This window comes from Oncorhynchus gorbuscha, linkage group LG17, assembly GCF_021184085.1.
Source record: "Oncorhynchus gorbuscha isolate QuinsamMale2020 ecotype Even-year linkage group LG17, OgorEven_v1.0, whole genome shotgun sequence".
NCBI lineage: Eukaryota > Metazoa > Chordata > Actinopteri > Salmoniformes > Salmonidae > Oncorhynchus > Oncorhynchus gorbuscha.
In genome coordinates, this window is record NC_060189.1 from 16,859,350 (window position 1) to 16,873,138 (window position 13,789).

General features: G+C 42.2%; 1 long non-coding RNA gene across 1 annotated transcript; it reads left to right on the plus strand.

The window, feature by feature from the left end:
* Window positions 1-2,604: 2,604 nt before the first annotated feature.
* Window positions 2,605-4,257, plus strand: LOC124002032. Its single transcript, XR_006832903.1, has 2 exons — window positions 2,605-2,831; window positions 3,349-4,257. It is a non-coding gene; the product is annotated as an uncharacterized LOC124002032 (long non-coding RNA).
* Window positions 4,258-13,789: the final 9,532 nt, after the last annotated feature.

The following is a 13,789-nucleotide window of genomic DNA, read 5'->3' on the forward strand; positions in this document are numbered from 1 at the left end:
AAAGGACAAATTAGTTGTCTTCTTCGATTAGGTTCAACGGTTGTTGGCATCCAATAAATTTTGCATTACCGCCACCTACTAAACTGGAGTATAACTCCCTTATACTTTGCTTAAATGTGTTTTTTTATATATAAAATAAAAAAATATAAAAAATACCCTACCATCTAACACTACACAAACAAAAATAATAATAAATGCCATACTCCACTATTTAAATGCATTTAGTCCTACTTCAGGCCAACAGCCTGAAAGGATGGACACAACCACTTGACCCACCCTGTGTCTCGCACACACAAATACCTCTCCGCAGCTGCAACCACAAACTGTATTTTCTGCGACTTACGTTCCATCACTGTTGTACAGTTGATAACCATTACTAGAAATGCCAAAAGTCCAATCTTACTGAAACATATATCACTTGTTGGCCCATCCCTCTGTACTGGTACAGATCTACTACTCACACCACTCCTCTCAGGATCCGTCCCTCTGTACTGGTACAGATCTAGTACTCACACCACTCCTCTCAGGATCCCTCCCTCTGTACTGGTACAGATCTACTACTCACACCACTCCTCTCAGGATCCCTCCCTCTGTACTGGTACAGATCTATTACTCACACCACTCCTCTCAGAATCCCTCGCTCTGTACTGGTACAGATCTACTACTCACACCACTCCTCTCAGAATCCCTCGCTCTGTACTGGTACAGATCTACTACTCACACCACTCCTCTCAGGATCCCTCCCTCAGTACTGGTACAGATCTACTACTCACACCTCTCCTCTCAGGATCCCTCCCTCTGTATTGGTACAGATCTACTACTCACACCACTCCTCTCAGAATCCCTCCCTCTGTACTGGTACAGATCTACTACTCACACCACTCCTCTCAGGATCCCTCCCTCTGTACTGGTACAGATCTACTACTCACACCACTCCTCTCAGATCCCTCCCCCTTGACCAAATCTTTTTCTACTTTCTTCACTGCCTCAGCATATGACAACTTCTGTACTACTCTATCCCTGGAAACCTCAACCTGCCTCTCTCGCATGGGACATTTCTGATCCCTAGCCCCATGGGCACCCCTACAATTAACACATACCACTACTTTCCCCAATGTTACACATTCCTTTGTCTCATGCCCTTCTGCACTCTTCTCACACCTAGGAACCTCCCTCCTACAGACTGCTGCCACATGCCCCTAAGCTTGACACCTGTAACAACGTAATGTAGTCGGCATAAAAGCTCATACAGGATCATTTATATATCCTAACATCACTGTTGGGCAAAGACTCAACAAAACTCAAAAGAACAGACAATGATTTCTGTTTCTCCACACATGCCACCCTGTCTGCGTCGCACCAAACGACAAGCATCACAAACACCGGGAATCTTCCCCTTCAGTTGGTCAGCTTTCACATTTACCGCTACCCCAGTAATGACTCCTCTCAATGGCACCTTATTTTTGAGAGCAAAACCATTCACATCTCTTGCCCCCTTTCATTTAACACAGAGTGCCTGCTCCCTCTGACCAGCAGTAATACATACAAATGACGACAATACAACTTTGGTTGCCCTCACCAATTCCACAGCCACCAACTCTGTTTTCATTGACCCTGAAACCTCAAATGGATCAGTCAATAGGCAAGGGTCCACTTTTTCCAAAAACTTCACAGACTAATCTTTATCCTGACCCTCCGTGCAAGCCTCGGGCCCCGACAACTTCCTCACACCTACCACCTCCAATACTTCGCCCTCACTCACTTCTCCTCCTGTCCAACTCTCTCTGCTTAAACTTTCTACCATTCTTCTTTAACAAACCATCTTTTTTCCCATCATTTAACTGACCCAAGCTCACCCTCTTCCTCCCTCTCTCTCTCACTCTCTTTTTCCCTCCATTCCTCCTCCATATTCCAAGTATTACTCTCCTTGTGATAAGACTGCACTTCTCCTGACAAACATCTTGTTCTTGCATTGCCAAGGGACGCCATTTAACCGGCTGTCACAATCTCCATACAATCAGCACGAGCCCCTCAGGATGTAGCTCTCAACAGTGCATCGAACATGTAAAGGCCAAATTAGTTGTCATTGTGGTAGATAGTTCATATTTACCGCTAGACCTGTTTTTGTGTAAAACATTTGACATTTATCATCAGGATATAACATAATAGCCAATATTTTCAACATCATCAACTACCTATAGGCCTAGTGTAGAAAATGCCCCCATTATGTTCAGGGAGGACAACAGGTGATAAACTCTGAGGAGAGATCATAATAGTATCAAGCTCTTCAAATTAGAAACTTGTGAATTAATAGGCATATTCACTGACCGTGATATATAGGCCTAAAAAAGACAGTGATTAAAAACACAAAGGTTATTATTTTAATTGCTGACAGTAAATCAAAGACGCTGTAAAGCACGTGTCAACCTCATTTCGCACCTCCCTTGTATTTGATTGTTGAAATAGAGTCGCTACACTAATTAGCAAGGAACTCCCCTCACCTGGTTGTCTATGTCCTAATTGAAAGGCCAGGACCAAGTTTTAGAAACCATGTTTTATGGGAGGCTTGGGGTAAATTGTAGGTTTCCATTGGAGGGGCAAACTAGACAGGTGGTTATGGGGACGAACCCTGTTGACCTGAAGTCACAATCAGTGTGGGTATAAAATCACCTGGATTTACACTCTACTCATTTACCGTGAGTGGGGGAAATAGTCATAGACAGACAGGTTACGCTACTCACCTAATTGAGGCTAAGAAAGAACCTGACAACATGACTAAAATGGTGATCACTTACATTGGCTTCCTTCTCCTTGCCATACAGTTATCACAAGTAAGATTTTTTTTTCTGAAATGATTTGCAATGTTTGGTTTGTGAAATGTACACTTTATTTAATTACACTGACGTTAGGCCTATCCAACATTCTGGAGAGTAGGCTAGGCATTCTGATAGCATAGGCTATTCCATATAGTTTACAAATAGACGCGTTCTCAGTGACACGCTAATGATGACGTGGATAATTGGCCTCGGGTGTTTCCTGTCTGACTAGAATGTTTAATCTAACTTGCCTTTAATAATTTGAGACGAGCGCAATGTCAAACGGTAATGCTTTCAGATACCGAATTCAAGATATAAAGGCAATTTATGGGGAAAACTGCCTCTTTCATAAGGTGATGGCACGTAATTGTACATTCTCAAATAAACATATTGCCTGCCATAGGGTAACTTCACACTTTTTTTTGCGTTTTTAAATTGGTCGGACGAAAGTGAGATTTATATTGGGAAAATGATTTTTTTTTCTATACGTGAAATTTGTTGCCACTGACTCGTCCCTATGCTCATGTTTCAGGTCTTCTCACAAAACATTAGGCGTAGGCCTACAACAAGGTCCCCGGCGATGACTGTGAACACTACCAAAGTTAATGGCGGCGCACGTTCCAATATGACCAAGGTACCCGATGTTGTCACTACCACCAACATCACCATTCCCAAAGGAGCCTGCGTGTCCTTGCAGTCCAGTGCGTTTACCCTGCTCATTCTCATGTTGGCGGGCTCGCTCCTACAGGGCCGCTTATAGGGTTCATCTGCACTAAACACACTGCCGCAAATACAATCGGCGGAACAGAACACCTTTCTACTGATGGGAATTATTTGGATCACACCTCCCTGGCTATTTCAACCCAGTATAGGCAGGCATACACTCCCTGCTTACTGGCCCTATGGTATGGTCCCCTCAATGGTAGCAGGCCATGAGGATGTACTGAACTCTGCTTTTTGACTCTGTTGGTTCCAGTGTCCAGACAGCAGGCTGTCGTTTTGGACTGTTTTGTAACGTCTGAAGCTAAATGTTTGCTGTGCCCGGGGAAATCAACTGCATATGTTGGTTGAGATGCGTTCTGTAACTAATTTAACCTATTTTTGTCTTATCTCTGGCACTTGAGTCCAAGCTCCAACCTGGGTTTGAACCAGTGACCATCTGAACACAACTGCCTCTCACTGTTAACCAGCTAGTCACTTCACACTTGCTATTTCTACTCCTGAAACTGCAATGTATACTTTGTCAAAGGCTTGATGTACTCCTGTGATTTGTAGAATAGCTACATTTTATATGTTCTCGACTTTTGGTTTTAACTGTTAAGCGGTGATGTAATATGCTTAGCTTTATTTTGTATTGCCAGATTTAATAAAGCTAAGACATTTACAATTAATATTCAATGTTGTACAATAAAATTAATAAAACTACCTGTCAATTCTGAAACTTGTTTACTGTCAAATGGAAGTCCATACTTTAGCATGGTGTAGAAATAAGACTTGAGCACTTTTTCCCATCAACTAAAATGACTTTTGGTCTTTGGCTGGCTGTGAGACTCTTGTGGCTGATGGCTCAAGCTTTATTTTCGTGACACTGACTGTAGGTCTACATAAAGGCTGCTACGCAACATGGCCAGAAGTATGTAGACAAACCTTCAAATTGGTGGATTGGCTAGTTCAGCCACCATGCATGCAGTCTAAAAAAATCAACTTGGCAGCAGAATTACCTGTACTGAAGAGCTCAGTGACTTTGAATGTGTCACTGTCCTCGGATACCACCTTGCCGAGAAGTCTTCATTTTCTTTCCTACTATAGCTGCCCTGATTAAGTGTTATGGTGGCGCTGAAATGTCTAAAAGCAACAATGGCTCAGTGTTAGGCCACAGAATGGGCTTTCTACACGGCACACAGCGTGTTGCAATCATCTCAGTTTCACCAGGGTTCCAAAATTGAATTTTTAATTATTCGGGAAATGAGAAGTTGTAGTCTGTATAAAGGCAATTAATAAAGGATGACCCTTAACCTACTGGAGAACCATTTTGGCTTTAAGTATAATTTCTGCATGAGTGAAGCTTTTAGTGAGGTTTAAAGCATTCATATTTAATTTTAGCCCCCAACACACATTCATTATATAAATAGACACATAATTTTGTCTGGCTTAGGATTCCAAATAACTTTTATTGCTCATATGATTAAAAAAGGATTCTGGAGTAGGCAGCACCATTAAACTGTTATAGGACAAGAGTTCATAAATGTGATTCCCCCCATTAATAGACAAGTTGTACTTTATCGAACACCTCTGTTTGCAGAATCATTTCAATTTTTGCAAACTTTCTATTGAAATTGACTATGGTAAGTTCATTAATATTTTTTGAGATTTGAATACCAAGTATGTCTACTTCACCACCCATTTTATTAGTAAATGCTGTTTTAACAAACCAATACATATGTACTCTTCTCATTAGGTTTTCAGAAAAGTGATCAAGATCTTCCATGAGACTGTGCAGGGATCCCGTTTGCGGTCTTAAGAACTTGAGTCATCGGCATACATTGACATTTGTTTTTATCGCCTGGATTTCTAACCCCTTAATGTTCTTGTTGGATCAAATTTGAATGGCTAGCATTTCAATGGCCATAAATATATATAGAGACAACAGACAACCTTGTTTTACTCCTTTTAAAAGCTCAATACTTTCTGAGAAGTAACCATTATATACTATTTTACATCTGGGGTTGCTGTACATTACTTACACCCATTTGTATAAGAGATTCAACAAAATTAAAGTAATCCAGGCATATATATATATCAATTCTAGTCGTACTTTATCAAATGCGTTTTAAAAATCTCCTTTAAAGACCAGGCCTGGTATCTTTGTTTCATAATGTTCAATTGTTTCAAGTAATTGTTGAATATTTCAGTTCAAGTTGGAAGTTTACATACTCTTAGGATGGAGTCATTAAAACTTGTTTTTCAACCACTCCACAAATTTCTTGTTAACAAACTATAGTTTGTTTTGGCAAGTCGGTTAGGACATCTACATTGTGCATGACATAAGTAATTTTTCCAACGATGTTTACAGACAGATTATTTAACTAAATTCACTGTATCACAATTCCATTGGGTCAGAAGTTCACATATAATAAGTTGACTACGCCTTTAAACAGCTTGGAAAATTCCAGAAAATTATGTCATGGCTTTAGATGCTTCTGATAGGCTAATTGACATAATTTGAGTCAATTGGAGGTGTACCTGTGGATGTATTTCATTCATATTTTTGTAGGTGTAATTAAAACATGCCAATAATGCATCTTTGAGTACATAAAAAAAGGTCTGATATACCTATACTCATATACCATCAAGCCCTCGTGTTTTTCCATACTGAAAATATTTTATTGCCTCAAAGTTCCTCTTCTATGAGTTGGCCTTCATACAGGTCTTTCTGTAAAGTTGTTCATTTTACATTATTATTATTATTATTAGGTAAGAAATCCTTAAGTTATCATCATTCTGTCTATATAGAGGAAACTGAAAAGAGAACATGTTTAATATTTTGCTTCCTCTTTCAAAATATGATTTGAATCATGGATGACTATTTGCAACGCATTTCAGCATATTTTTGGAAGCATTTCTATGTTAAATTCAAGAAACATTTTGTGCATTTTTCCACCCTGTTGTAAGTCAGGTCCTCACCAGACATCTCCAGCAACAACGTCGCCTATGGGCACAAAGTCACCGTCCCTGGACCAGACAGGACTGGCAAAAAGTGCTCTTCACTGATGAGCGTTACACCGAGGCCTGTACTCTGGAGTGGGATCGATTTGGAGGTGGAGTGTCTGTCATGGTCTGAGGCGGTGTGTCACAGCATCACCGGACTGAGCTTGTTGTCATTGCAGGCAATCTCAATGCTGTGCGTTAAAGGGAAGATTCTCCTCCCTCATGTGGTACCCTTCCTGCAGGCTCATCCTGACATAACCCTCCAGCATGACAATGCCATGAGCCATACTGCTCGTTCTGTGCGTGATTTCCTGCAAGACAGGAATGTCAGTGTTCTGCCATGGCCAACGAAGAGCCCGGATGTTAATCCCATTGAGCACGTCTGGGACCTGTTGGATCGAGGGTGAGGGCAAGGGCCATTCCCCCCAGAAATGTCTGGGAACTTGCAGGTGCCTTGGTGGAAGAGTGGGGTAACATCTCACAGCAAGAACTGGCAAATCTGGTGCAGTCCATGAGAAGGAGATGCACTGCAGTACTTAATGCAGCTGGTGGCCACACCAGATACTGACTGTTACTTTTGATTTTGACCCCCCCTTTTCTTCCGGGACACATTATTCAATTTCTGTTAGTCATATGTCTGTGGAACTTGTTCAGTTTATGAATTTATCAGGCACTATTGACAAAAGTCAGTTGGAAAAAGTTGTGATGCACTACTTTCTGGAGGACGATCATGCCATGATGACTCTTACTCTGAAAATGAATCAGACGATGAGGAAATCCCTGATTTAGGTAAAAACGTTACATGCCTAAACAAAAGACACAAAGTTAAAGCTTGCTGTTAGCTAGCTAACGTTAGCTGAGGTTAGACGGCTGGCTTGCTAACGTTACTCTTATGAATTGGGATTTAGTTCATTTTTTAGCTAGCTAATGTTAAATGTCTAAACAAAAAGACCCCAGGTGAAAGCTTGCTGTTAGCTAGCTAACGTTAGCGGAGGTTAGATAGCTGGCTTGCTAACGTTACTCTATTGATTGGGATTTTATTTCATTTTTTTATTTAGGTAATGTTAAAATTACATGTCTAAATAAAAGACCCCAAGCTAAGGCTTGCTGGTTACACCAGAAGCATGAGGACTTGCTGTGAGTGGTGAATTTCATCAACAACTATGCAGAGGACAATGCAGTAATATTATGAGGATGCCACCCAGGACACAAACACCTAAAACAGGGAATTTTTACGAGGATTAAATGTCAGAAATTGTGAAAAACTGAGTTTAAATGTATTTGGCTAAGATGTTTACATACACATTAGCCAAATACAATTAAACTCAGTTTTTCACAATTTTTCACAAAATCCCTGTCTTAGGTCAGTTAGGATCACCACTTTATTTTAAGAATGTGAAATGTCAGAATAATAGTAGAGAGAATGAGTTATTTCAGTTTTTAATTCGAGCATCACATTCCCAGTGTTTCAGAAGTTTACATACACTCAATTAGTATTTGGTAGCATTGCCTTTAAATTGTTTAACTTAGGTCAAACGTTTCGGGTAGCCTTCCACAAACTTCCCACAATAAGTTGGGTGAATTTTGGCCCATTCCTCCTGACAGAGCTGGAGTAACTGAGTCAGGTTTGTAGGCCTCCTTCTTTTCAATTCTGCCCACAAATGTTCTATAGGTTTGAGGTCAGGGCTTTGTGATGGCCACTCCAATACCTTGACTTTGTTGTCCTTAAGCCATTTTGCCACAAATTTAGAAGTATGCTTGGGGTCATTATCCATTTGGAAGATCCATTTGCGACCAAGTTTTAACTTCCTGACTGATGTCTTGAGATGTTGCTTCAGTCTATCCACATAATTTTCCTACCTCATGAAGCAATCTATTTTGTGAAGTGCACCAGTCCCTCCTGCAGCAAAACACCTCCACAACATGATGCTGCCACCCCCGTGCTTCACGGTTGGGATGGTGTTCTTCGGCTTGCAAGTCTCCCCTTTTTTACTCCAAACATAACGATGATCATTATGGCCAAACAGTTCTATTTTACCTAAACTTTCAAAGGCCCTTTTCTCAAAAGTGAGTTTACAAGTTTATCAACTTTCAAAGCAGAATTACTTTCCCATTGTTCCTCAAAATGCAGTGTATAACATACAATTTCGTAGGTCCGAGTCTCTGCTTTTATCCAATGTAAAAAAAAAACATTTCAAATTTAGCTTCATAAGACTGATTTGAGCTGGTCATTCACATATGCTTTTTGCCCGTCTCTATAACAAGGGTTCGGCCTATATCCTCACATACCCCCTCAAATCGAACCCTGCTTTTCACCAAAATAAATCTCCACAGAAATGTACAGCCAAAGGATTGCATGGTGACTGATTGTGTCTGTTAATCCGGTGAAGTGGGGAAAAAACGAGGTCAAATCATGACATCAGGTATGAGAAAGATGCCAGAGTTTCTGAGTTGGAATTCCGAGTTGGATGAGCGTTCAAAACAAAAAATGAGACTGTTAACCACCTAACCCTCAAAGTTGCTTGGACAAGAGAGAAAATGCTCCCTCTCACAGCGACGCCATCTTGGCTCCCCCGAAAATGCCTTTATCAAGGTTATTTCCTTAACAGGTGATGTCAGTGGTCAGCATGTGGGAGAAGTCGGGGCTCAGGGATGATAGACGCGTTACCCACTGGTAATTATGAGTTGTAGGGGCATTCAAGTGATTGGGCTAAATTGAATTAGATCTACAAGGATAATTGATTGATCTGCCAGTATTTTTTATTTAGAGATTCTGGTAAACTCTGTTGTTTTTCATGTTTTACCAATTAGTATTGGATTATTCCCCATGGCAGCCAATTGGTAGATTAGAAACTGATTTTTTTTTTCTTAGTTTTCAGTTGGCTTTGGCCGAGACCACACCATTTTTCCTTTGCAGGGAGAAACATTGCTTTTGACCAAATATTTCACGTTTATAATATTCCTGTTGTTATTGTTATATGTAAATACAAGTAATTTGTTTGTAGAGTGTTAACATTATTCACCAGTTCTCTTACCATTTTTTACCATTATGTGATTAGCTTACCAGTTGGTGTATCGGTAGGCCTAATGTTAATTCTCCTGAGAGGAATTATGGTCTGTTGTTTTTCTCTTAATATAAATTGTTATTGTTAATTATTTAAAGTAATAGTAATGTCAGCATCCACGACGGCAGATACAGCGACTGGAGGGCTACATAGTCAACCACGCACGCACTCTAACAACCGCTTCAAGGGGACATGCCCAACGTGGTGAGGGTGAGCCCTCCCCAACAGGTCATCTTTAGGCAATCCACGCCCCCAAAGAAGAAGACCTGGAAGAGGATTCTGATGAAGAGGAAGGGGATCATCACCAACCTCAACAAAGTGAGCTGTTGCAAAATCAGCAAAATGCAGAGAGCGCTGAGTCTGAGAGCTCAGATGAGGATTCTTATCCAGTAGTCATCAACAGGCCACGTAGGGATGAAGAGAGCCGACAGAGTAGCACACAGCTAGTATCAGATAATATTGAGAAACGTGGTCAGACTGATAGAAACTTCACTGTGAAGGAGTGCCAACCAGTCCTCAGGGAGAGCCTGGAGAGGAGGGGGTAAATATGGAAACAGCTGAAGGCTCAGAGACTCAATCATCTCATGACGAAGTGGACACTGATTCATTGGGGTCACCCATGACCTTGCCCCGCCGTTCAGCCTGGCAAAGGAGGCCCAGAGACATTCTAACCTATAACACTTTAAGGCTGCCAAGCTCTTATCAGGATACAAACTAGAGATGCTCAGAGGTGTATATATTTTCTTGTTTACTTTTACTAATCCATGTGCGATAATATTTAGTGGGGGTTGCGTCTTTGCCCATAAAGGTAAGCTGGGCATGTCTATATAGTTATATGGCTGTTAGCCCAGTTTTCCCTGGTGTTCTCAAGACCAGAACATAGATCCTCTGTGTTTGTTTTGAGGCCAGTGAAATATTTGGGCCAACATTTCGTTTTTGCAGGGGGGGGGGTGTTTTAAGGGGCTTAATACAGTTGTATTCCAGCCACTAGGGGGTACACTGGTGAAACCCATGGGTAATAAAGAAATATAGTTTAAGTGAATTGGGGAGAGGAAGAAAAATGAATAAAAAGTGCTGTAAACGGCTGTTACTTGTGTTGACATGATTAAAAGTAGAGTAAACAGTACCTTTCGTGTTCTAGTTTATATTATAAGCTCATAGAAAGGGTAACACTAGCAAAACAGTCCTGTAGCGTAGCATTCACGTCATCTGACCATTCTTCAATTCACTACTGAAGGGACATATGAATGACATAGTATTGTGGTAAATAGTTTATATTTACCAGAAGAGGTCGATATATGAGAGTATTTTTTGTTGTTGCCATTTATCAGGCAAATTATATTTTATTTTGAACATAATAAGTTAGACTACCTATAGGCCTACTATTGTAGAAAATGTCCCCATCACATTCAGGGAGGACAACCGTGATAAACTCTGAGGAGGAGAGACCCTATCCCCTCCTCTCTTCTCCAGACCATTTCCGGAGACCTTCTCCCTTACCTCACCTCGCTCATCAACTCATCCCTGACCGTTGGCTACGTCCCTTCCGTCTTCAAGAGAGCGAGAGTTGCACCCCTTCTGAAAAAACCTACACTCGATCCCTCCGATGTCAACAATTACAGACCAGTATCCCTTCTTTCTTTTCTCTCCAAAACTCTTGAACGTGCTGTCCTTGGCCAGCTCTCCCGCTATCTCTCTCTGAATGACCTTCTTGATCCAAATCAGTCAGGTTTCAAGACTAGTCATTCAACTGAGACTGCTCTCCTCTGTATCACGGAGGCGCTCCGCACTGCTAAAGCTAACTCTCTCTCCTCTGCTCTCATCCTTCTAGATCTATCGGCTGCCTTCGATACTGTGAACCATCAGATCCTCCTCTCCACCCTCTCCGAGTTGGGCATCTCCGGCGCGGCCCACGCTTGGATTGCGTCCTACCTGACAGGTCGCTCCTACCAGGTGGCGTGGCGAGAATCTGTCTCCTCACCACGCGCTCTCACCACTGGTGTCCCCCAGGGCTCTGTTCTTGGCCCTCTCCTATTCTCGCTATACACCAAGTCACTTGGCTCTGTCATAACCTCACATGGTCTCTCTTATCATTGCTATGCAGACGACACACAATTAATCTTCTCCTTTCCCCCTTCTGATGACCAGGTGGCGAATCGCATCTCTGCATGTCTGGCAGACATATCAGTGTGGATGACGGATCACCACCTCAAGCTGAACCTCGGCAAGACGGAGCTGCTCTTCCTCCCGGGAAGGACTGCCCATTCCATGATCTCGCCATCACGGTTGACAACTCCATTGTGTCCTCCTCCCAGAGCGCCAAGAACCTTGGCGTGATCCTGGACAACACCCTGTCGTTCTCAACTAACATCAAGGCGGTGGCCCGTTCCTGTAGGTTCATGCTCTACAACATCCGCAGAGTACGACCCTGCCTCACACAGGAAGCGGCGCAGGTCCTAATCCAGGCACTTGTCATCTCCCGTCTGGATTACTGCAACTCACTGTTGGCTGGGCTCCCTGCCTGTGCCATTAAACCCCTTCAACTCATCCAGAACGCCGCAGCCCGTCTGGTGTTCAACCTTCCCAAGTTCTCTCACGTCACCCCGCTCCTCCGTTCTCTCCACTGGCTTCCAGTTGAAGCTCGCATCCGCTACAAGACCATGGTGCTTGCCTACGGAGCTGTGAGGGGAACGGCACCTCAGTACCTCCAGGCTCTGATCAGGCCCTACACCCAAACAAGGGCACTGCGTTCATCCACCTCTGGCCTGCTCGCCTCCCTACCACTGAGGAAGTACAGCTCCCGCTCAGCCCAGTCAAAACTGTTCGCTGCCCTGGCCCCCCAATGGTGGAACAAACTCCCTCACGACGCCAGGACAGCGGAGTCAATCACCACCTTCCGGAGACACCTGAAACCCCACCTCTTTAAGGAATACCTAGGATAGGTTAAGTAATCCCTCTCACCCCACCCCCCCTAAGTTTTAGATGCACTATTGTTAAGTGACTGTCCCACTGGATGTCATAAGGTGAATGCACCAATTTGTAAGTCGCTCTGGATAAGAGCGTCTGCTAAATGACTTAAATGTAAATGTAAATGTATAATGGTATCAAGCTTTTCAAATGATAAACCTGTTATAATATTCACTGACCGTTAAATAAAAAATGCAGGCCATTTGTGTTACTGATGTCACACCCTAAGATGTAAAGGAAGAGGCCTAATGCGGAATTCATAATCAAGTGTGAATGTGGTAATTACCAGTTGTGAAGTCGTAGTCACCAGTTGGATGCATTCACATGCTTTGAATTCGTTTGGCTAATGGCCAATAAACTGTGTCAACCATAAACTAAAGGTAGGCTGCCGCTATCATAATCGCAAACAAATTATAGTTACATTTATCAAGGTAATTTCCTAAGTACATGGCATCAGAGGTCTGCATGTGGAAGAAATTGGAGCTCAGGGAATTATAGACAAGTTTCCGCTTGTAATTACAAGTTGGAGGGGCGTTCATGTGGATTCCCACTTGGTTATGAATGCAGCATCCGTGGTGTGGTTTATGGGAGGTTTCAAATAAACTCATAAAGTTAAATAGACATCCCATCATTGTCCCATTATGGCATCTGTGAAAGCACAGGCAGCACCATTGAGGCCATCTCCATTTTGAAGTAGTCAATGTTCTTAAACTACTACTTCTGAGTTGGCAAGTAAACATAAAGGGTGCGTGCGTACTGCCACCAGGAGTGTGATGTTTGAACAAAAAGCCAAGGTTGGAGATATACTGCCACCTGCAGTTATGTAATGTTTGCTCATGAAATCAAATCAAATTTCATTGGTCACATACACATATTTAGCAGATGTGGTGTAGTGAAACACTTGTGATCCTAGCTCCAACAGTGCAGTAATATCTAACAATTCACAACAACACACACAAATCTAAAGAATTCACAACAACACACACAAATCAAAAGAATAGAGTTGAGAAATATATAAATATTAGGATGAGCAATGTTGGAATGGCGTGAACTGAAATACATTAATTTATTGGCTGATCCCGCCTGCCGACCTGTATAGAATTAAGTGATCCTTCCATAACCTATAGGATGTCCCTCCCAGTTGACTACTTAAAAATTGTGAAAGTCCTTAATAGCGCTTGGGGGACTAGAGTCCTCTATCTATCTCTATGAATAGGGGGACAGGGAGACTGG